The sequence below is a fragment of the Lepisma saccharinum genome, chromosome 1, assembly GCF_977018435.1.
Source record: "Lepisma saccharinum chromosome 1, izLepSacc3.1, whole genome shotgun sequence".
Classification (NCBI taxonomy): Eukaryota; Metazoa; Arthropoda; class Insecta; order Zygentoma; family Lepismatidae; genus Lepisma; species Lepisma saccharinum.
In genome coordinates, this window is record NC_139229.1 from 15,360,270 (window position 1) to 15,381,555 (window position 21,286).

The 21,286-nt window shown below is 40.1% G+C and overlaps 1 protein-coding gene across 1 annotated transcript in view; it reads right to left on the reverse strand.

Moving 5' to 3' along the window:
* The window catches only part of Cc2d2a (Coiled-coil and C2 domain containing 2A), a 257,618-nt gene extending 245,339 nt beyond the window's left edge, over window positions 1-12,279 (reverse strand). The window contains exon 1 of the mRNA XM_083129417.1: window positions 12,244-12,279. The gene's annotated coding sequence lies outside the window, so the exon portion shown is untranslated. The remainder of the gene's footprint in view (window positions 1-12,243) is intronic.
* Between the last annotated feature and the right edge of the window lie 9,007 nt (window positions 12,280-21,286).

Consider the following 21,286-nt stretch of genomic DNA (forward strand, 5'->3'; position numbering starts at 1 on the left):
TTTGAGTGAAAAAGTGACATTTTTGGCATATCTCCGTAGATGGCAATATAAGCAGGTCGAAATATTGTCAACAGACGTATGCAACATGTGTCTAAGTATGGGCCATACATTTACATAAAAAAGCGTAAATCAAGATTTTGTGCCGAAATTGAACTCTTGAGAAAATCCTAGACTGCCCCTGGATATCGTGAATTCCCTCACTTTCCCTGCTACTGTGCCTGTTTTTTAAATTGATTCAGCATGGCGTATACATTGGAGCAGCGTGTGTGCTTTGCTGAAGAGTATTTTACTAATTCTTACACTCAGATGCAAGAAGTTTTCAAAGAAAAATACCATGCTTCTGCTGTACCTCACAAAGCAACTGTTTTACGACAAGTCAACAATTCTCAGATGTTCTCTTCAAATTAACAATGTTTTTCAAATAATGTAAATGCTTTTATTTGGATCAATGCTAAAATAAATTTATTAACCCAGTGATCAGTTTAATGCAGAAAACCAGGTGTAAATATATCTTACGTTTTCATGATATACATTTTCAAAGTTTGGGTTGTTTGACTTTTGAAACAATCAGTAGTACCTATGCACAATTGCTAGTAGGTGGTTTCCTAGCGCCTAAATTTCAAAGTTGGCGCCTAGCTTTTAACAAAATTTTTCGAGCACTGATCATCACTCACCCTCATCTTCGCAATTAGCCAAAAGTGGTAGATATGCGAAATAAAATAAACCAAATCAATCATTCAATCAACCAAACACTGTTCGTTGATTCGCTACTGTCATGGCATCAGTTTGGTAACAATCAGCTCAAAACACAAGGAAGAAAGTCTATTGTCCGACTCTGTGCCGGCCAACTGCTCGCAAGCGACAAATCTAATTGCACCAATTCATTCGAGACGAGGGAAAGTTTGGCGTGCTTTACCGCCAAGTCAAGAAAGTACGGGGAAGGAGGGGAAGAGAGAAGGGGCAGTTAAAGCTGCGCCTGTCCATTCCCAAAGTAATCCAGTTACGCTTGCAGAAAATCACGGTTCCTGACTCACAGCGCACCCACCGGCAGAGCAAGGAAACGACGTGATCGCGTCAGGCAAATTAAAACAAATGACTGCGGGATGCGCGCAGCGATTAATTTAGCTGGTTTAGCACTTGCGTTAGGGTGGAAGCAAGGGAAATGACTGGGGAGGGTGGGAGCGGTAAAGAAACAAAAACGAAACGGTGTGTGTGATGTACCGAGTTGTAAGGTATTTTGGCACCAAGCCGTTGTTTTCCACAGGAAACTAGGCTCGTTAATCTGAGAAACAGTGCGAGTCTATTTCTTTCGGCTTTCTCAGAGTCCGCTCCATGTCCTAGACTTGTCTCGCTTTGTTTAATTCTTAATTATTTACTGTGTAACTAGTTACGACATCTCGTCTATTTTCAAGGAACCCAAGGTATAGTTGACACACGTACACACGCTCGTACATATGCACACACAAGTAGGCAATCGAGACAAGACAATCTCATTCGTGTGTTTTGGTAATTTCTAAGGCCAGGATCTTTATGTAGGCAAAACATTACGAAATATGTACATAAATATGTAATAAAAATCCCTTAAATATGTAAATACACTGACATATGTATAAATATGTAAATATATTAAAATATGTAATATGTGTATTCTTTCTCACTTCTGTCCTGTTTTTTTAGATTCGTGGCAGTAAAAAATGTAATTATACTAAATTAATTTCTTAATATTATTATATTTTAAAAACTTACCTTGAAATAATGAAATTGTAATGTGCTAAATTACATTGAAAACTTCATAAACTGAAACGTGAATGACAATAGTTCCTAGTACAGTGTGGCCAGATATTCTCACATCGAGAGATGTGTACTAATGTAGAAGAATGTTATCATTGAATGAACAAAATGGTTTGCTAGGCAAGAAAAAAGTGTAGTTAACAATACAGTAATTTTAAAGAAACAATAATACTTTTGTTTCAGTACATACGATGTCGATGTGATGCCCAGTAAATCACTAAATACATTTTTTATTTTTTTAAAAAAAGAGAATCGAGGTTTGGATGTTTGTTCCACAATTGTAACGAATTACTCAGTGAAAACAAGAAAAATGGCCAAAATACTGCATTTTATGTAAAAATATGTAAGGTAAACAGGAAATATGTAACATACCTCAAAATATGTAAAAAATATGTAACATGAAATTCACATATTTTGTTCCAAACATCTTAATTCGCCGATATTTGTCATTTTTGATTGGTTACATACAAAGGAAAAAATATGTAATTACATAAAATTTCGGGGCCTAATGATATCTAATTGTCCAGGTTGTAACCTCATTGGAAGTACAAAGTGGACGAATCCAAACAAAAGCGGGGAGGTAGGTAGAAACATGGGCTACAGCCGGATTGCGCACACTTTTCCGGTTTTATCAGTGGTATCTGATAAGCCGTTTACAAGCTGTCACATTGTACAGGATTGCGCACAAAAAAATGAGGTGATGTTGTCAGATGTAAAATGTTCTCAAGCCGTTCTCACTTCTGTTGTGTTTCTGACTTTAACGTTGCATTTGCAGTCGTCACCCCTATTTTGTTAGTGGACTCGTCCGTCTAGTGATGTAAAAAACAGTACTACATGGTGATTCGAAAGTCCCCCAACACCCATTATAAAATGTAAATGAGTTAGGCTGGGTACATTTGGTCATGATAGAAACAGGTTAGGCCTATGGGGAACCATATTGGTGTGCTCCAAGCGAACGTCCGCCATATTGGTGGTCGCCATATTGAATTCAACTATTTTTTTAATGGAAGGGGATTTCACGAGAAATTCAATGGTAAATGTTTTCTTTTTTTTGTTTTTTTAACTTATCTTCAATCAGGAAAAAGTTATGACTGCATGTTTGTAACAAATGTCTAATTTTCCAGGTATGAGTAAACAATGCCAGAATGCTCCTAACGCGTCGGTGGAAGTTCTGATCGTCTAGGAACTTTTGGAGTAATTGTGCAACTGTCACATGTGACACTGGATCTCGTTTTGGGTGTCGTTCATTAAAATCATTTGCAATGGCACGTGAACATCTCTCACCAGACAGCACTGATCTCGATGCGTTCCTCACGCCTCATGTTTCTAACATTCATAACCAATTGTACCCAGCCTAACTCCTTTACATTTTATAGGGGGTGTTAAGGGACTTTTAAATCACCAGGTACTCGACGGAAGGTATCCATAAAATCCATTAAATCCATAAAAAGCGATAAGAATTTCAAAATTAAATTGGAAGAAATGCTTCTACAGGAACAGCAGCAGAACAGTGATACATAAATCAGTTTTCAATGCCAAATTCCTGTTTTTTCATTGTTAGGCTCAAAATATAAATAGTGACACTCGTACTAGAAGTAAACTGGCACTCAACAAACGACAAAACACTCATATTCCATAACTGTAACTATTGGAATTTTATTACTATCTTCAAATGATAATAATAATTATTATTATTTACTTAAAGGCAACCTTATGTTAACATTCACATTTGTATTTCTTTCCTCAGTATTTCTTTACTCATATTTCCTTTTTTTTTTACGTTTGTATTTTTTTAATATTTTTGGTTCTTTCACATTTATATTATTTTATGACTAACGAGTAGGGGGCGGAAGTTGATGAAATGTCATCTTTTTTCTGACATCTCGGACACGATGGCCATTAAAAATATTACACTTGGTCTAGAACCCAAAAAAGGTAATTTCAAAGTGCATTGTTTGGCATTTTTTGCCAATTTTCAGGTTTTAGGTCATTTCCCTGATTTTCGGCATTTTCCCGTCATTTTTCGCAATATTCGGTGTATTGTTTCGTCAATTTTGTCACTTCTTTCATTTTGGTAATATTCTTGAGTCTGGCTGACAACAGACGAAGATTCTCGTTTGAGAACCTCCGAAAGACAATGGCGGTGTACTGCAACTCTCTGTAAGGTAAGTGGAAAAAATCGTTAAATATTTCAAACAATTTCTGATGTTAAAAATTACTTCCCCGACGTACTTTTTCCTGGGGGGGCCGAGTCTATAAACCCTTTCCCGGATGCGTCCCTGATTTTGGTTTCCCTATTCTTTATACAATTTGTTAAATTTCTAAACAAAAATTGTCTTACGTGGATCTTCTTTACAGTGCCACAGAAACACACCACACTACATCACCAGGCAAAGATGCGGGAAATTAATGCATTTCACACCAATTCATTCAGTGTATACGACTTTTTCAATAAATTGCTTTAAAATTATTCGGTTGTTTCCATTGGAAATCCTCGTTGCATATGTTAATTGAATGTGCATGTGGTATCATTTGGAGCCATTTTTTTTAAAAGCAAGATTGCATTTTGTTTCATTTCATTTTCATTTCAATTTTTAACCTAAAACTAACAAATTTAGTGGTCATTTTTTGCATTTTTTTACGTCATTTTCCCCAATTTTTTAGGACATTCTATAGGTCTCATACCTATATTTTTTAGGTCATCAACTTCCGCTCCCTACTAATGAGTATATTCGCAATTGTAGGTATACGCGAAATTCTTTATTTCTCTATAGTTCAATCAATCTTTCTATCTGTATTCATGTAATATCATATTATACGAGTATATACTTAGCTATATTTTCTTATGTAGCTCATGACAAAGGTTAGGTGGTAGAGCAGCATACGGCTGAACCTCGCCCGCTAAATAAAGGGATTATTATTTTTCCCACAGCGAGGCAAATTTAAGCAAAGCGCCTTCCCCCCTCCCGCGCTGCCACTGTGTTAAACCATAGGAGCATCCCCTCATCTAGCACCAAGACTAGAATATACATAACCCAACCTAACAGTTTCCAAATCGAGCACCGAGAATTGCAACAATGACTGTTGTCAATGAAAGAATGCAAACAACGAATGAATGATCCCTCCCCGCCCACCACCAATCAATGCCATTTGGACAAAAAAGGTTCATTATAACCCTCCGAGGTCAAATCGCCCGCCATTGTGAACGGATTGTACCGTGAAACGAAGAAAAAATCACGCGAAATCCTAACCACTATCAAACAATGGAAGGTAGCGCCCAGAAGTAAACATTCACACGTGGTCGAGGGCGTATCGTTTTTACCTGACTCCATTAAAGTGTTTCGACTACTTCCTGCGAGGAGGGAGGCCCCCGTGATATTCTCTGATGTCATCAGACTTTTCCTCCCTGGCGGCCACCTGGTGGCCAAGCGAGGAGTTAACGCCTGCTTTTAGGAAAACCAGGCCTACCGTGACGTCAACATCGTGTTCGGATTCGCACCGATGCTCAGACAAGCGCCACACCCCCATTCAGTAAATTCTCTCAGATTAGGTAGCGGTGGCTGCCCGGGAGGTGGGCAGGGGGATTGTGACCCCATTTCTTGGCACAAATATGTGAAAAGATGGTAAAATATAACACTGGATATTACAAGAAAGACATAAACATCCCCGCCCCCGGGACACTGATTCCTGTAGCAAGAATGTACAGTTGTTTTCAACAACAAGGAGTACGTACATCCTCAATCTGCACCCTTGGATATAGGCAACCCACATTGCGTAAGTACATCACACAGTATATTATGTAAAGATGAAACGTTGATGGGACAATTTTAATTAGCTTTTCCTGAATAAAACAACTTTTTGGAAGATAAAAATCTGGATATCATGATAAAATAAATCAAAATACATATCCCAGATGGCTTTGCTACTTGTCTGCGGGCATAAAGTCTTTCATCTGGCAGGCAAGAAATGTTGTCCTGAACGGAGAAAGAAATTCCCTACTGAAAGGGTAGTCTGTCTTTCACTTGCTATTTGCTTCTCTCTCTCTCTCTCTCTTTCTGTCTATCTACCTCTCACCATTTTTCTCTCCCTCCCTCCCTCTCTGTCGTATCCGCATAACTTCTGACGCTCTCTCTGTCTTTATTGTTCTTTCTCTCTCTCCCCTCCTGCTCTCTCTGTCTTTATCGCTTTCTCTCTCGCTCTCTTTTTCTCTCTCTCTCTCTCACCCGCACAATTTCTGACGCTCTCTCTGTCTTTATAGCTCTTTCTCTCTCTCGTTCGCTATCTTGATCAATTTCTGCGTCTCTTTCTTTTCCTTTCTTCTTCAATTCCTGTTTCACTCTATCCCAATTTCACTGAAGAATTCAAATGACAGATCCGCAGAAAAATCCTTTCTCAGCTCTCGTGGAAAATCAGAAAATTTTCTTGGCACTAGCTTTCGAGATAATGGTGACTAGAAAAATATATCGAACAAAGCAGGCAGGTGGCTACTGAAACAATAGTTTAAAGAGTTTTTTTTGTAAGTCGACTTTACGCACAGATAGGCTAATCGGGACTGGACTTACAGTTTAAAGTGGGATCCAAACCACCATGTGCCTCCACCGGGTTTCACCTCTCTCTTTTCACCCTTTCTTCCTTCTTTCCCTCTCTTTCTCCTTTCTCTCTCTCTCTCTCTCTCTCGCTCTCTCTCTCTCTCTCTCAAGAGAGAGAGAGAAAGAGAAAAAGAGAGAGAAAAATAAAGAACAGAGAGAGAGAGAGAAAGAAGGAGAGGGAGAGAAGGAAAGAATTACTCTCTCTCTCTCTCCTCTCTCTCACTCAAACCCGGGATTCCTTGATTACAAGGTGACGACGCTATCACTGCGCCATAAGGGTGCATGGATAATGAAAAGAAATGGAACAACAATTGCCGGTCTCTGTGACTGAGTCAAGCGGTTAGCGTGTCGCGTTCCAACGCAAGGGTCGCGGGTTGGAAACCTGGAAAAGTCATTAATTTATTTTTGTTTCATTTATATCATAACCTCAACAATAATCCTCAGATAAGGTAAAATAAATAAAAACGAAATGGTAATATAAACAACAATTACGAAACGAATGAATGATTTGATTTATTTTACGTCGCGTTTCTGCCACTTTTGGCTTATTAAAAGATGAGAATGAAGGACGATAATATGAAATGGATGAAGGGATAATCATAAACATACATGAACGACACAACACAAGCCTCAAGCTGAAGGTCCAAAGGTATCGTGGCGCTACACGCTAGAAATATTTGCAGCACAGCTCGTATCAGAAAAGTTCGTGAACCCGCAGCGAGAGAAAGTTGCGGTCTCATTGGAACACAACAATGGACGTTCTCGTTTGATTGTTGTAAACCTGACACTGGCGCATTCCTGAACCGTAACAGCGTGGTTTCACTTTATGCAGAGCACTTGGAACGAGGCAGACCAAAGTGCTGAGCAATAGGTCAGGCAAAGGGTCACCACCGCCACCCTAACAAGCGATTATCAATTTCCTTTCTTCTTGTTGCTTTGCGAGGGGGGATTGTTGTCTTGCCAGCAGTCTGGCCCACCCAGGAGCTTGGGCCTCCAATGTCTGGGTTATCCGTCTCTGGTTATGGTGTCCGAAATGCAAAGTCATATCACGTTATTGCTGTGCGACATCTATTGTTTCCGATGGCGACAGTGTGGCGCCACGTGCTAAGTCGTGCCGAGGAATCTGAATGTCCTCAGCGCGTGTCCACGGGGACTTCTTGCGTGGGTGGTGGTCTCGGGGGGCGGGGGGGGGGGAGGTATTCGGATGTCACCGGAGATTACTTGGGTTCTCCATTTCACTTGACTATCAAGAGGTTTCAAAAGCTTTCACAGGTATGTAAAGTGCCCAGTCGTATTGTTGCTTCTTGAATAACTTGACGGCTTTTAAACTTCATCTTTTTGGTGAAGTACTGAAGATTGAGAAATATGACACCACGCTTGTGCGTCACAAAGGTGACGACCCAATCTCTATAAGAGGGCACCGCATAAGCACAGTCGTTCATCAAGTAATTATCTAGCAGGGACGTGTCGGCGGGGTGTTGGAAGGAGTTTTGACGTGGTTTCCCTACCTACAGAAGAAGGATTTATCCAAGATTTTCCATCTTTCAGCAGGAGAGGCATATTTAGAGCCGAAATTCCACAACTTGGGTATTTGTGAAACATTTTAGGGGGTGTTGAAGAAATTTTGGTTGGGCTGAGGGTGTGAATGAATCACTGCCACAGGATACAAGCTAATGGTAATAAGAGGCCGCTTTGCGATCTAAATATTTAATATAAAAGAACTGGACAACGAAAAACAAAGTTTCCATCTTTATTATCAGTGTTACTAATTCTAATTATTATTCGAATTATTACTTCTACGGTGGGCCCCACCCTCTCTCACATATGCATACACACAGATAAATTTTCAGAATTACTTACAATGGAGGCAGAACCACACTCTCAAAAAATCAGATAAAAGAGACAGAGAGGGAGAGATAGATAGAAATAAGCTTCAAAAGGTACAGAAAGAGAAAAAATATATACAGAGAGAGTAAGAGAGAAAGGAAAACAGACGTAGAGTTTTAGTTTTTGCTGTAAGTCAAGTTTTTACACATATAGGATAATCGGGACTGAACCTGCTGCAGTCTAAAGTGGGTATCGAACCCGGGGCTCTTGATTACAAGGTAACGACGTTACCACTACGGAGAAAGAAACAAAATGAAAGAGGAAGGAAGAGAGATTGAACAAGAGGGAGAGAGAGAGAGAGACAAAAGAGGACAAGACCTTCGTTTCGCTTCCGTATAAGCGTCACAATGAAACTGGACTTCCAAAAGGATGAAAGAGAACGACGTGTAGAGCTTATTGAATGATAAGTGTCACCTTTTACGACATGCAGAAGGGCGTGATCGGCATTTGTGGCGCCCCTTTGCCCTTTCTCGCCATTGGCTGATGCACTATGAACGTGACATCACGCATTATTCCATCACACCTTCATATAGTCCTACGCCTCCACTTATCATTGGTCACACTTGGAAATTCTTTATTGGATATGTTATCAAATTCGAAGGGGGTCATTGCCCAACATGGATTAGCATATTCCAGGAACTGCATATGGTCATGAATTTGTGTTTTCAAAGGCTTCAAAGCGGATTTTCCATTATTTTTGTCATACACAAAAATAGTCCCTAAATTCAGCTCTTCATGAGCTTTCTCTCCCGTCTGAACACAGAAAAATAAATGCATCAGCTGAAACAAAAAATACATAAAGTTTGTAGCTCACAGATCAAATGCTTAAATGCATTAGAACGTATCAATTAATGCATTAAAATGCAGCTCGACATGGAAAGAAATACTAACTTGCATCATATGATGCATTTTGGTGTTACCTTAACAAACGAACTGTAGACCTGATTCTAGGCAAAGACACTTTACCACTCAAGTCTGAACTCGACAACAACGTCAAGGTATTTTCAATTCGATTTCAATTTTATGATTTATAAAATGATAAAAATAATAAACGATAAAATATGAGCCTTAGTGACTGAAGGGCAGGATATAAAATCTTACTCTGCCAACTTGAAACGAAAGTGATAGTCAGAAAGAATGAAACTTGAAAAGAAACAAAGGCTAAGAAAAAAGAAACTTGAAAAGAAACAAAGAGTAAGAAAAAAAGAAACTTGAAAAAAACAAAGAGTGAGAAAGAAAGAAACTTGAAAAGAATTATAGAGTAAGAAAAAGGAAACTTGAAAAGAAACAAAGAGTGAGGAAGAAAGAATATTGGAAACAAAGAGAGAAAGAAATTAAGAAACTTGAAAAGAAAGAGAGAGTAAGAAAGTAAATGACAAAAAACAAAGAATAAGAAAGAAAGAAAGAGAATTTGAGAAAAAATAAACTTGAAAATATATAGAAAGTAAGAAAGGAAGATACTTGAAAAGAACAAAGAGTGAGAAAGATACTTGAAAAGAAACAAAGAGTAAGAAAAAAAGAGACTTGGAAAGGGACAAAGAGTGAGAAAGAAAGAAACTTGAAAAGAATCATAGAGTAAGAAAAAAGAAACTTGATAAAAACAAAGAGTGAGAAAGAATGAAACTTGAAAAGAAAGAGAGAGTAAGACAGGAAGCAACTTAAAAACAAAGAGTAAGAAAGAAAGAGAATTGAAAAGAAACAAAGAGTGAGGAAAATAAACTTGAAAAGGAAGAGAAAGCAAGAGACTTGAAAAGAAACAAGGAGTGAGAAAGATACTTGAAAATAAACAAAGAGTAAGAAAGAAAGAGACTTCAAATGAAACAAAGAGTGAGGAAAGAAGAAACTTCAAAAGAAAGAGAGAGTAAGAAAGAAATAAAATTGAAAAGGAAGAGAGAGTGAGAGAGAGGTGCTTGAGACGAAAGAGAGACTAAGAAGGGAAGAAACTTGAAAACAAAGAGAAAGTAAGAAAGAAAGAAACATGAAATGAAAGAGAAAGTAAGATGAAACTTGTAAAGAAATAGTAAGAAAGAAAGATACTTGAAAAGAAACAAAGAGTGAGGAAGAAACTTCACAAGAATAGGGTAAGAAAGAAAGAATCTTCAAAAGGAAGAGAGAGTAAGAAGAAAAAAGTGCTTGAATAGAAGGAGAAACTAAGTAAAGAAGACACTTGAGACAGAAAGAGACTCAGAAAGATAGAAACGTGAAACGAAAGAGAAAGAAACACGTGCAAAGAAAGAAAAAGAAAAAGAAGGAATACAATATTCATGATCACTAGAGCAGGGCCCACCTTAAAATATTTCGTTCCACTGAACCCACCCGAACAAAATGATCTGGTGACGTCACTGTATTCTGGCAAATTTTCCCTTTCGTACTGACTGCGTAGGCACCAAAGAAAGACATGTCAATTAGACTAAAAAGGGCTATAATTTAGATCAGCAACCGGAATTCGCTAATGACAGTTTAAGCAGCTCTCGCTCAAGACTTCAGGCGACGGGTCGTGGTTCAAGTCATGAATTGAGATAAATACTTTGTCCTGTTTGTTGGGGGGGGGGGGGGGAATGAGATCAGCTGAGTCCTCAAAGTTTACGACGAAAGTGGTAAATTTCTAACAAGAGTTTCGCAATTACATGTTACGTTGTCATATTTCTTCACTAGGTGGCACCAGTATCTTTATAACAGCAATACCAAAATTGAAACAGCTTTTATCTGTTATTAACACTCGAGTAGCCGATTTTTAAACATGTTGAATAATTCTGTAGCTAGGCGTTTGTAATATCTTAAACATCTCGAAAATATATTGGTTCTAAATGTTACTTTTAAAAGCTACGTGTATGGTATCTCTAAATCTATCCTAACTTTCCATGACCTAAATATGTTTACCATTACGCATTTGTAGCAATGGAAACCTATTTCCCAATATGTATTCATCTAGAAAACCAAAGGCATGCAATTCTAATTTTGCATTCTAAAATGTCGTTCTAATATGTCGTTAGGGACAGAAACATAAAGGTGAAAAAGTTCTGTACATTAAAATTATATACTAAAATGGAAAGAAAGTTGAGAATAAAGAGGAAATAGGAAAGGAAAGTTGAAATGCAAGAAAGCGTAAGTACGGAAGCAGCAGCGTTTCAATTCGATTGAATTTAATTGTATTTCCTGAGCGTCAAATGAGGCTTTTAAAGTACACTAGCGTTCTTATATCCTTGAGCCTTACAAAGCATATTACAGATATCACAGGTATATTTTGGAAGATGTATTGAATCGTTGGAGAACAAGATGTTGAGATAACGAGACATGCCCGTACCTAGGGGAGGGGTCAGGGGGGACATGCTCCCCCCCTCGAACCATGAAATCTTTAAATGTGAACATATAAAAAGCTACGAAAATAACAAATTTGTAAAAGAAATATCAGTTTTGTCCTTGCATAAATGACTGTGTTGTGTAGAGAGGTAGGCTCCAGAAGTCTGCTGCCTGCACTGCAATATTTGGTAGTTTTATTTCTATAACCATTGATGCAAGGCTACCAGGAGTGGCGGCGAATAAGGGGCATGGGGGGCAGTTGCCCCGTCATTTTTTCCACTTTTGCCCCTGCACAATGCTGAGCTTTGTCTACCAAAACTCGGTGGAGGCATATAATTGTTCTGATCCCACTTGAAACTACATGTCCAGTCCCGATTAGCCTAATTGTACCTAAAACAAAAACTAAAACCCGTCTACCTAGAGAAAGAAAATTGTCCTTGTCTTACGCCCTCTTTTAAAACATCCTGGGTAGCTGCCTTAGCAACATATACAAAAATAAAGAAAAAATTCGAATGCAAGACAATATAAATATGGAATTTTAATTTTATATATATATATATATATATATATATAGTTATATATATCATTATTAATAGAAAGCAAGAATTAAGTGTTGTCTTAAGACTCAATAAAACATTACAAGTATTTTATAATCTCTTTACATACATACACGCACACATTTTTGGATCTGGCCCCTCCCTCGAAAAAATCCTGGGTAACGAGACTGAAACCTCTCCGCATCTCTCACAGCATCCCTGGCACGTGCAGCCACTTTCGCCGACTTCTTGCACTTCCTCCAGCATCACCCGGCGTCATATCTGATGGTTGACTCACGCTGCTCATCAAAAGAGGTGAAATGAGCCGCGGGGAATTGGTTCGGGTTTTTATCATGTCCCGATCTGATCTCCTCTTCTTTCTAGGGGGACGGCGGGAATTGCAGATTCCGGAGGGAGCAGACCTTTTTGTCATTCCTCCTCCTTCCCACACCTCCTGTTCAGAGTGGGGAGTAAAATAGAGGCAAATGAAGTGAGTCATGAATTGTGGAAATGCATACAAATGCATCAATGGATCTTGTGCAAAAGGGAATGGCATGCCGGAAGTGCTGCATGCTTCTATTGCATCGTGGGCCGTAAACGCTGAATAGGAACTTCGCTGAGTGTTTCGAAGCGAAAGAGATGAATGTTGATGCCTCATAGTAGCCTCCCTCCCCCACCTTCACCCTCCGGAAGGATGCTGACTGAAGTAACATCCTCAGTTTGAGAAACAATGAAAGCGAGAGATCTAAAGGAATAGAGGAAAATGGGAGGGGACAGAGAGAGATAGAGAGAGAGAGAGAGAGAGAGAGAAAGAGATAGGCAGAAAAACAGCAGATGAAAAGGAGAGAGATATAAGGAAATAGAGGATAATGAGAGACAGGAGGAAAAAGAAAGAAATGATAGAGATAAGGAAAGGAGGAAAAGAGGAAGAAAGAGAAAAATAGAAGAAAAGAGGAAGAAAGATATAAAGAGAAGGAAAGGAGGAAAAAGAGGGAGAAAGAGAAGGGAAGAATGAAGGAAAAGAGGAAGAAAGGCAGAAAGAAGAAATAGAGGAAAAAAGGCAGAAAGAAGGAAAAGAGGAAGAAAGACAGAAAGAAGGATATGAGGAAGAAATAAGAGAAGAAAGGAAGAGGGAGAAAGGTAAGTGAAGAAAGACAAACAAGGAAAGAAGAAGAAAGAAGAAAGAAGGAAAAGAAGAAGAGAGAGAATAAAGCAAGAGAAGAAAAGAAAGGGAAAATACAAGGCAAGAAAGAGAGAAAGGAAAAGAGGGAGAAAGACAGAAAGGAGGAAAAGAAGAAGAAAGAGAGAGAAGGAAAGGAGAGGGAAAGGAGAAGGGAAGAGAGACAAAGAAGGAAAAGAGGGAGAAAGACAGAAAGGAGGAAAATAAGAAGAAAGAGAGAGAAGGAAAGGAGAGGGAAAAGAAAAGGGAAGAGAGACAAAGAAGGAAAAGAGGGAGAAAGAAAGTAGCAAAAACGAGAGGAGAGAAAAAGGAGCAAAGTAGAAAGAAAGAGAAAGCAAGGAAAAGAGACTCAAGTAGAGACAAAAGAAGGTAAGAACAAATAGAGAAAGAATGGGAGAAATACCTAAAGGAGCAAGTCAGAGTACCCTTACACATTGTACCCTCAAAGCAGCACCATGCCCCTAGCTTCTACATTCTGGAGTTCCATATGACCCAAAGTGCAGCATGTGACCCAAGTACGAGGCTGCAACGAAATAAAAATAGTTTTTTTGATCTTTGGTCACCTTGCAAACCTTCCTCACAACCATAATCCGCACGTCTAACAGCCTTGTCCTCTTCCACGGTTTCAATAGGTCCTGTCCGCATATCGGTGCCATTGTCCTCATAATTTTCTTCTGCAGGTCGTTGCAAGCAGAAAGCAACATTGAAGCGGACAGGCGTAAAAGCGAAGATACCGCAGATGTAGAGGGTTGGAACAATCAAGGAAGTTATTTCCCGATTGCCGTTAGGATAAATGAGTCCTTTCCGAAGGTAGCGTTCATTAAGAACGGTCTTTGTTGATGTTGCTGATCTTCACTTCGTTAGAGCTCACGCGAACCTCTGTCTACCCCCCTGGAACATTTCGTCTTCCCGGCCCTGGCTTGTTCATCCGAGTCGATGCCTATTAATAATGATCCCTAATCAGAATTTGTGATCCGGCGGTCTCAATTTATCGGCGTCTTGTTAGCCTGTTTGTGCATTGACCCCTCCGAACCCTTCTCGACCAATCACACGTTCTTCAGGACCGAGGTTGCTAACCCTTGGCACGAAATGTTCCTCTTTCTTTATATTGCTGTGGCGTATTCTGACCCCAAGTTCGTTTCAAGTGCTTGTAGTATTTCACGATGCTTTTAACAAACGCTCTGGTATTCAGAATCCGAGGGCTCATTGCCATAATAACACAAGTTTTCCATCTGTCTCTCTGTCCTGGGCAAGATCAATCTACTCTTGACCTCCTCTCTCTCTCTCTCTCTCTCTTCTCTATCCCTTTCATTCTTACTTTTCTCTTTGTCTCCTCTTTCTATTTCAATTTCCTTTTATTATTATCCCCTTCTCTCTTTCGTTCTCTCTCTTTCTCTAGTTTTCTGGCTCTTTCTCTGTCTCTCCTTTCTCTTTCTCTCCCTTTCCCTCTCACTTTCTCATTTTCCTTTTCTCTCTCTCTCTCTTCCTCTCTCATTCTTTCACTTTCGCTTTCCCTTTCTCTTGTTACCCCCTCTCCCTCTCTTTTTCTCCTCTCCGTTTCTGGCTCTTTCCCTCTTTTCCTATCTCATTCTCTACTTTTCTCTCCCTCTTCCCAAACTTTCCTCCTTTCTTTGTTCTCATTCTTCCCTATTTTTTTTTCTCTCTCTCTCTTTTGTAACCTAGTTACTTTGCTTTTCATTTAGTGTAGCTTTTCTACAACTTTTAGATAATCGCGACGATAAGGATGATGATGATATAATGAAGGGGTGCTGACAAAGAACACCCATGTCCAGGACGGGATTCGAACACTAGTCCCTTGCTTGTAGCGCGCTGTGATAATCACTACACCACGGAGGTCGGCCAAACACTGCAAAATATATATCGGTATGTATCAGTGGCTTAATTTTGTTTTATGTCAAAGACACATACACACGCACACATTACTATTATAATAATAATAATTATTATTATTATTTTACTGCTTCCAATCTATCAAAACAATGACAGATTTAGCAACTCTGAGTTTCACAAGAAAGGAGGCGATGTAGAAGTGTAGGGGGAGTGCACGTACATACGCGGGAAACAGTTGAACATCACGCTTTACTTTAATTTGCAGCTCTGGGGCCCAGAGAGAGAGAGAGAGAGAGAGAGAGAGAGAGAGAGAGAGAGAGAGAGTGAGAGTCGCATAATTGAAGAAACCATGAGGGACACGAAGAGGGAGTAATCAAATTTCGCCATCCGGCCCCAACCAAATGTCAAAGGCAGCGCCCTCATCTCTGTCGCCTTGGAAACGAGCAGACGGCTAGCGCGGGGGCCATATCGCGCGCATTGCACCTGTTTCGTCACCGATCATGCAGGATAAAGCCGCCAACGGATCATGATTTCTGCAAAGGGGTGGGTGGGGAAAGGTTTAGACCGGTTCATTTCGTTGCACCAACTCTTTTGTAACGTAAAACCGAAAGGCTGACAACAGTGTTGCCATACGAAGGGAAAGTTTCCTTTTTGCAGGGAAAAATGGACCGTATTTTAAACCAAATGGAAAATTCTCTGAAATTTTAGGGAAATTTCAAGACACGAGACTCATTGAATCTGGTGCGGGCCACATCAAGCTGCTAACAGTCACTAGAACTAAATGCTAAGAGTTCTAAGCCTGATGCTCCTAATTTAACAATTTCAAACCTACAATAAATATGTATACAGTGGACTCTATTTAATTCGAACTCCAAGGGGCTACAAAAAAATGGAATTATCCAAAATTCGAATTAACCAGAATATAATTAAAAAAAAACACCAATGAAATAACACACATTAAACATAAAACTGCATTAATACGCAAACAGTACACCTTACCTTACAACTGCTATGTTTTATCCATATCTCCATCTAAGCACTTATCGGAATATTCACATCACGGCAGGTGATTGTTATTCATTCTCTTTCATTCCTATTTCTACCTCTCTAAGCACTTCAACTTTCTTATCTAATGTTAAGCTACTGTACGCGCCACGTTTCGACATTGTGACTCCACTAAAACACAAACAAATGACCCCTTCTGTCCGGCTATCCGCTCCCCTCTCAACTTGTTTCTGAGAGGGTGAAGGTCACATTCCTACAAACAAAAGCTCTGGGTATTCCCGCTACCCTCTCTTATCTGCCGTCGGCACCTCATTTATCCATAAAAACAACCTTTTCAAGAAGAAAAGGTGGACGACGAGACATCTGTTGGAATTTCTTATGTCTTTCTTTGGTCTTTCTTGGAAATATTTGTTATTGGAAACCTGACTTCGAATTATCCAAATTTAACCTTCAAAATTCGAATTAAGTAGTCACTTTTAATATTGTTTTAGATGGGGGGTTCAAGGGGAATGTGCTTGTGTTCGAATTAAAGAGATCGCACTGTGTATATATATTACTGCGGTTAATAGCGACGATAAAGATGAATAACGAACTTACGAAATTGATTATGTAACAAACACAATTGCACAGTCACCAACAATAAAATAGGACACTTCATCCTGAAATACTCGCTTCCCTGCAAGGCATAACTCCAAGACGGTGACCGATTCTGATATTGAAATATTTACTGTTGAAATTCTCTCCTCGCCCTGAAGTTAGGCAACACACATAACGCCTTGCACGGAAGCGAGTATGGGTCGCCAGAACAACCGCGAGAATTAAGGCGAAAGTGAAATTTTTCCGGTTAATCCTTTTCGCGATTATTTCGTTCGCGTTCTGTCCGTCTCGCACTTAAACTTTTCGCTCTTGTTCCGTTTGAACTTCATCCGGTACGCTGTAATTCCTTTCGCGCTTTTTACATTTCGCACATAAACCTTTCGCGCTTAAACTTATCGCGCTTAATCGCTTTCTATGTTTTTCCACTACCCTGCGAGCATTTCAGAATCTAAGTGTCCCATTTTTTTGCTGGTGACTGTTCATCCATCCTTGACCAGGTTGCCAACCTGCAACATCTGTCTCCTTACCGATAAGGTTGGCGTTTAGCATGTATGTGATTTTCTATGTATACGAACATGACTGAACGAACTACTACTACTACTACTACTAATTATTATTATTATTATTATATTACATGGTTTCTGTTGACGAAGGGTAAATTTGGGAAAAAGGGTTTTTTTCTCTCTTGGAAAGGGAAATTTTGTGGTGTGATTGTGGCAACATTGGCGGACAATGGCTTTAGCGAAGCTTCCTTTTCGAAGCATACGTTTTGCTTCCCATCATTTGCGCGGATTATCGCCGTAGGAGGCCATTTTTTTGGCTTTCGAAGTGAAGGGGATGTTCCTCGTTGTAAATTCATGCAGGTGGTGGTGACTCTTGTTAATACGAGCACATGTGACGCAAAGAGGGAGTTCATTTGATATTCTCTCGCGGATTATTCAGTGCGAGCTGCTGCTTCACAAAGGATGGACCTGTTTAGTCCAGGTGTAGCACATATGAGCATCGCTTGATCTGTAGGCAATTAGTTGGACGTTTCAAGTGCTTATAACCTCGTCGACACACACATGCATCCCTCAGGACAATCTTGGACATGATACACCAAGGCAGGTTTTAGGAAGTTAGGTTGATTGATTGATTTGGTGTTTTAAGTCCACTTTATGCACAGTAAGGCTAATCGGGACTGGACCTACAGTTTAAAGTGGGATCCGAACAACTATATGCCTCCACTGGGTATCGAACCCGGGACCCTTTGATTACAAAGCGACGACGTTACCACTACGCCATCGAGGAGGCTTCATCTTAGGAAAGGCTTGAATGTTTATATGGCTGTTGTTGGGAAACCTGATGGTAAGAGATCTGTGAGAAGGCCAAGACGAAGATGGAATGGGCCTGAAGAGAGAGAAAAGAGAGGAGAGAGAGAGAGAGAGAGAGAGAGAGAAAGGAGGGGAAGAGAGAGAGAGAGAAAATATAGAGAGATGAAAAAAGAGGGGAACCGAAAGAGAAAGGATAGGATGAAAGAAAATAGAGAGAGGAAGAAGAAGAGTGGGGAGCAGAGAGATAGAGAGAGAGGAGGAAGAGGAAGAGACAAAAAGGAACAGAGGAAGATAGAGAGAAAAAGAGGAAGAGAAAGAGACATAGATAGATTTTCCAGTTTCAGTGGCTGAATGGTTATGGCTACGGCGTCAGGCAATCTAATCTCGAATTTCTTTCTAAGATATGGTAGTACATTTGCTTCATTATCTATCATCACTCTTTCTCATTGCCGCCATCAGTCTGGGATTGATTGATTGATTTGCTTTAGTTTACTTCGCTTTTTGTGCCACTTTTGGCTAATTTGCGAAAATGGAGATGAAATTGATGAATGGACACTCACAAACATCCATGCCTAGCCCGGGATTCGAACCCGGTCGTTAGTCTTGGAAACTTTCTGTTTTGAGTTTTTGTTCAGGTGCATTTTAAGCACAGGAGATGCCCCTTTGAAAATTTGAAAGGCGGCGTTAATACCCCAACTAGAAATAAAAAAATGTTCGAATTGCGTCACTTTTCTTGAACTTTAGCTAATCGCGACGCTGAAGATGAGACTGACGAAACAATTACATCAGCTGAGTGGTAATACGATTCAAGCCAGACGTTCAGGTGCGAATCCTGGTTATAAGCCAGAAGGTACAGTTCACGCCACTGAGCGGTTTGTCGTCCACAGGCTGTTGTTGCCAAACGTTGGTGCAGACCATTCTGCTGCACGAGTCCTTCGAAAGGGCAAGCAAATAGCCCTTAGAAGGTTTTTTCTTCAACTCGCCAATTGAAATACATGCTTTCTATGTGTCACTTGCCTTTCCCTCCCCTCCGTTGAGTGTATGGCAACATAGTGTTCAAATATGCCTCTCAAAGGGAACAATGAGGTAGTGGTAACATCGTCAGCTTGTAATCAAGGCATCCCAGATTCAAAAACCAGTGGAGGATCATAGACGTTCGAATTTCATTATAAACTGTATGCCCAGGGTCGGTTAGCCTTTATGTGCATGTGTACTTAAAAACAAACTCAAGACACGATCATTTCAAAGAAACTAAAATTGCAGTTCTTACTACAAGGTTCGCCCATAAAAAAACAGAACTTTTTTTCTTTTTAGGAAAGAAAACAAGTAATTACCTTCAAATGACTTCATCACCTTCAAAATAATCACCAGAGAAGACAATACACCTTGACCAGCGTTTGTACAGGTCTTGGAAACACTGTTGATAGTCATTGACAGTAAGTGTTCTCAAAATACGCATAACATTTAATTTAATGTCCGCGACGTCTCCGCCCTTTCATAGCCATCTTAAGCTTAGGAAAAGGAAAAATCAGCAGGCGATAAGTCCGGAGAATATGGAGGGTGATTGATTGATCACTGTCACTGAATGCTTAGCAAGGTATTGGTGTACAGACAATGCGGTATGAGGCCGAGCATTATCATGAAAACAGATACCATTGGCCAGAATCACAGAGGTCCTTCCTAACCAGCTTCATCCTGTTTATGAGTCGTCCAAGCACTTCCTTATAATACCACTGATTGATTGTTTGGTTTTCAGGGACAAATTCATAGTCTATCACCTCTCACCAGTGCACGAACTTTCTCCACATTGTCGTCATTCCTTGACGTTGGTTCATTCCCTGACCTTGGTTCATCCTCGACACTTTCAAGTCCACCTTTGAAATGATTGTACCAGTCATACACCTGGGTTCTTGATAATGCTGCATCACCATGCTCTGCTCGTATCATCTGTAACGTTTCGGTAAACCATTTACCCAATTTGTAACAAAACTTTATGCTGTAACGTTGTTCCATTTTGGTTCGCGTACTTTGTACGCTACCTGCCAGGCCCGGATTTACCTCTTTGCCGCCAATAGGCCAAACAAGCTCTGCCGCTCCCCATACCGTTTATCAAGAATGAAAAAATAACTAACAGTAGAATAATACAATGCGAAGCCCCTTTAATAATGCTTGCGCAGACAGTTTAATTCTCAACAATTCAACGTAAATCATATGCTTTTGATATGAGGCTAATACCGGCAGTAACAAGGAACGGCGTTCCTGCAACGCAGTCTTCGTTGACTTATATTTACAATACAACTACATTAAGTCATTCCATTCGTGTGTCCGGAGAAAGAAAGAGGCAATCCGAGAATTAGGCATTCCTTACAAATTTAAAACAAGCAATCGTGCCGCCCCTACCAAAGTGCCACTCTAGGCCCGGGCCTATGAGGCGTATTGGGAAATCCGGACCTGCCGCCTGCACACGACCTGCATCTGATGCAAGCTTGCCCCGATACTGACTGCATGTAACAGGTTGAAACATGTACTGACGGGAAGTTTAGATATAGCTCTTTGCAGTGTTGCCAGAATACGGTACCTTTTTATTTGGTTTGGTTCTTTTCTTTTGACAGTTCGGTTTCTTTATGGGCGGACGATTGATTTATTTGGTAGTTTTCACTTCGCTTTTCTGCCACTTTTGGCTCATCGCAAAAGAAGGGTGATGATGTGGTGAGACTGATGAAGGGACACTCATGCCCAAGCTGGGATTCGAACCCTGAACCCTTGGCGCATCAAATTTGATTTGATTCGTTTTGAGTATTGTGTTTCTGAGCCTTGGGTAGACTTAAACAACGAAGTCTTTATAGTCCAAAAGATCAAAAGTCGATAATATTTTTTGGGTACAAAAAAGCAACAGCTGTCATAGCGTCCCAAGGTCCCTCATGCAATCACCATGATTGCGAAGGTGCTTTGGTGGGTATCATGTGATCGTCACCAAGGTGCCATAAAAACGTCAACTACACGGGAACAAATAAAAGTAAATAATTAATCACGTGTCCCGTTAGTTTCTGGATTCCCGTTCTATAAGCTGACAGATGCTTGTTCGGTGGCCGTGGCACTATATTGGTCAGGAGGATTGCGTGGACCTTGAATAATTGATCGGAATTGACCACGTGTGGCAATTGCGAGCAGTGGATGTCACCTGTTACGTTCATTACCAAACGAAGTATGGTTCGTGGGTCGTACGCTGCCTTCCTC